General features: G+C 41.7%; 1 pseudogene; it reads left to right on the top strand.

The window, feature by feature from the left end:
• The first annotated feature begins 2,138 nt into the window (after nt 1-2,138).
• On the top strand, nt 2,139-2,862 carry LOC116811261 (putative ferritin heavy polypeptide-like 19; annotated as a pseudogene).
• The last annotated feature ends 1,075 nt before the right edge of the window (nt 2,863-3,937 follow it).

The following is a 3,937-nucleotide window of genomic DNA, read 5'->3' as shown; positions in this document are numbered from 1 at the left end:
CAGTTACATGTGATTTTAATTTTACCTTCTCAATCAGACTTTGGTTTCTGGTGTCCATGGGAAGTAACAAACTTCTAAAAGAAGATCACTCAAATCCACTATACATTGCATATTTGATTCTCTCCTTCATTTCCTCAAATAAAAACAAATTCAGCTTTGTGAACTGTCAAATTTTTCAAAATAAAGTACAGAATGCCAGTACCAGTATGTAGTGTATCTGTATTCAATAGACTAAAGTTAGATATACTACTCTTTAAATAATTTAAAATAGTATCTACTACTATACTGCTATATTAAAATAAAACAAAACAATTTAAAATAAGATATACTTCTGACATCATCCTTATTAAGCCTATAGAAGAGAAAGATCTGCAATAGAAACAAACAGACGTAATCTAAGGACCCTGACCTTAAGAAGTTTACAGTTTTGGCAGAGAAACAAGACAGACACACTCAAAATTAAATAACAATTCAGGACAATAATATAAGAAATGTCTATAGAAGTTTATCCTTTTTATAAGCTACTTTTTGCAGTTTGTCACTTTGTCAGACTAATCTTTGGGATTTATTGATTGCAAAAGCTATTCATATTTTAGGATAGCATTTTCTAACATTTCCACCAGAAATAACATATAGGAGATTTTAGTGATTAGCTGAAAATAAAAAAGGACAGAGTAAGAGGAAAGAAAAAAAGGTATTATATTTGCCTTTTGGAATTATAACATAAGAGTCTAAAGTTAAAAAACTAAGGTGAGCATTTATATAATGATTAGACAGCTTTCTCAGGGACAGCCTACTTTTAAAAATAATAGCTATCACACATTGATTGCAATCATTAAACTAAGTGCTATATAACCCTCATGTTTAATGCATCATCTAATTTATTACTTAAAACTCATTATTGGTATTATTCTTACTAGGAGTAAGGCACTAATGCAAGTTCACACAACTTGAAATAGGTGAAGTCAAGCTTCCAACTGAGGTCTATTTGACACAGAATCCAATGTCTCTCTTACTTCCTAAGAAAGGAATAAAAAATGCTTATTGCATTTGTTCTGTATCTACATACCTTTAATGAAGTAGTAGTATGCTGAAAATATAGATCAAGAACTGCCTAAATTCACAATGCTAATATGACTCATTTCATAGAACCTAAAAGAAGGATTAAATTTAAAAAGGCTTACTGAGTGGCAATGGAAGTAAAGGAAGTTGAAGGTGTTGTGCTTTCTCTAATAATTCACCCAAGGCTTTTAAGTCTGTACCCAAGAAGAGGAAATTTGCAATCTAGGTGAAAGGGGTGAGCAAATCTAGGATGTCAGGGAAGAGATCTTGGAATTGTCTATTTTGGGATCCAGACAGGACGACTTGAAAAAAAAGTGTTTCTAGGATGCTGCTGAAAGATTAAGATATGAGAGAGAAAAAGGAGTGAAGAACAAGTTCAAAGAGTGGGAAACATGGAAAGGTGGAAAGGTTCACTGTTTGATATTTTGGAGGTGGTGCTCTGCTGTCAGAGAAGTGGGAACTTGACCATGAGTAGAAAGAAAAAAATTAAGGTTGCTAAAGTTAATAAGGTCTAGGAAGTGAGTAAGGAGGTTATTGGAAGTGTCACTAGTATGGTGCTGAAGTCACTGAGGATATCTGCCATTCAAATAAAGCTTTGATATTAAGTATAACTAATGACATCACAAAAAGCAGTACATTTGATAAAACAATCATATTTTGACAATATTGTAATAAATTTCTTTAAGAAATCATCCAGGTGATTCACTCAAAGTGGTTACACTTATATTCATAAATAACTTTAAAAATACTTTATAGGTGAAAAGGTCAGGTTACAGTCCAGTCGCCACGGTTTCAGGTGGAATTCATGGAACTCTGGAGTTCATGGAATTCATGGAACTCCGGAGTTTCAGGTGGAACTCATGGAACTCATGGAACGCTGGAACCCCACACCTCGCCCCTAAAGTCTGTCCCTCATTCAAACCAGCTAGCCTCGAAGCACGCCCCTTCCCTCATAACAGTCTCCACTGCCCACTTCCGGTTCCGTCACACAACCGCCATTCACTTTCTGCCATTCCTCGCCACCACTGCCGCTGCCTGCGCTACTGCCTTTGCCTGCGTGCTCATTGTCAGCACTGCCCGCCATGGCCACCGCCCCGCTGTCGCAGGTGCGCCACAACTACCACACCAACTGCGAGGCCGCCATCAACAGCCACATCGACCTGGAGCTCCACGCCTCCTATGTGTACCTGTCCATGGCTTTCTACTTTGAACGGGACGACGTGGCCCTGGAACACTTTGGCCGCTACTTCCTGCACCAGTCAGATGAGAAGATGGAGCATGCCCAGGAGCTGATGAGGCTGCAGAACCAGCGCAGTGGCCGCATCTGCCTTCATGACATCAGGGAGCCAGAGCGCCAAGGCTGGCAGAGCGGGCTCCAGGCCATGGAGTGTGCCTTCCCACGTGGAGAAGAGCGTCAACTACAGCCTCCTGGAGCTGCACCAGTTGGTCGTGGAGAAGGGCAAGCCCAGCTGTGCCACCTCCTGGAGAGCCACTACCTACACCAACAGGTAAAGACCATTGAAGAACTGGGTGGCTATGTGAGCAACCTGGGGAAGATGTGGGTCCCAGAAGCCGGCCTGGCTGAGAACCTGTTTAACAAGCTCTCCCTGAGCCACAGCGACGAAGAGACCTGAGCCCAGACGGGCCCCACAGCCACGAGGTGCCTTCCCTGGGTCGGGCCACCTGGCGGGGCATGCATGTTACCCTTTCAGAACGTTCTCTTCAGTTTTTTCCTTTCAGTTTTACCATTGTTGGCAATAAAGTTATCTGGTTCTCAAAGCGTTGAAGGTGTCCAGTTGAGGCGTGCCTGCAAAACTCTCACCTTTTACTACCTAGGGCAAATCCCCATGCAAGTTTAAAAAGGGTGTCCAGTAGTCTCTCCACCCAGGGCTGCTCCATCTGCATGCAGCTTGGGGTCTCTAAGGATGGAGGTGGAAGGTATTCTATGAGTCCCTGTAAAACACATTAACCTTTTCTTTCTAAGCTATGTGAATATATGGGGTAGGGAGGGTGGGGTTGGTGGTCTTAGGCCCTTGTGTCTGTGGGTGCATGTGCATGGTAAAATGTAAAATATGGTCTAGAATTCATCCTAGTGGTTGTCTCTGGGGAAAGAGTCAGGGGAATGGGATTGGGCAGGGATTAAAATAATGAGGTTTTAAATTTTACATGAAAAGTTTTCTTTTTTAAATATGCAAATGCTAACATTTCTTGATTCTGGGTAGCAAGATGGGGTATTTCGAAGATGACATGGCAGAGTGTCTCTTTGGCAAGCTTACCCTGAGTAATAGTGATAATGGAAACTGAGACTTAAGTTGGCTTCCCCATTGCCAGGAGATGCATTTCTGTGGTCGCCAGTGCTGGGCATGCATATTGCCCTTGCAAAACCTCTACTTATTTTTATTTTTTTTCTCTTTGATTGAATCATTTCTTCCATTGAAGTGATGTGGTACCAAAGAAAAACAAATTACCTGAATAGAAGAGCTGAAAAATATAAGGTCAAAGTTGGGGGTCAAGTTTATAGTATTGAATATAAAGTTGAACTCTGGCTACTTTGAAGAATGTAGGGGTGTCGGGGAGGTTGAAGGTGGAGACCAGGCAGAGACATTGTAGTTCGCGCAGATGAGAGGCTAGCATGGCTTGAAATGTGATGGTGGCTGAGGAAATGAAGGGAGGTAGACAAGTTCCAGATGGATTTTGGACAAGTCAACAAGAATTGCTCATGGATGGGAAATGAGGAATGTGAGATGGGGAAAATAAACTATGTTCTGGGGTTTCGCCTTGAGCACCTGGGTTAAAGGTGATATTTTAAAATCTGGGGAGCTTGCATGGGGGACACCTGGGGTGGAGGGTTGGGGAAGGCATATAATGTATAATC

The sequence above is a fragment of the Hylobates moloch genome, unplaced genomic scaffold, assembly GCF_009828535.3.
Source record: "Hylobates moloch isolate HMO894 unplaced genomic scaffold, HMol_V3 SCAFFOLD_7, whole genome shotgun sequence".
In the NCBI taxonomy this organism is placed as follows: Eukaryota; Metazoa; Chordata; class Mammalia; order Primates; family Hylobatidae; genus Hylobates; species Hylobates moloch.
The sequence above is the reverse complement of the archived record's forward strand: the minus strand, read 5'-3'. Positions and strand labels throughout refer to the sequence as shown.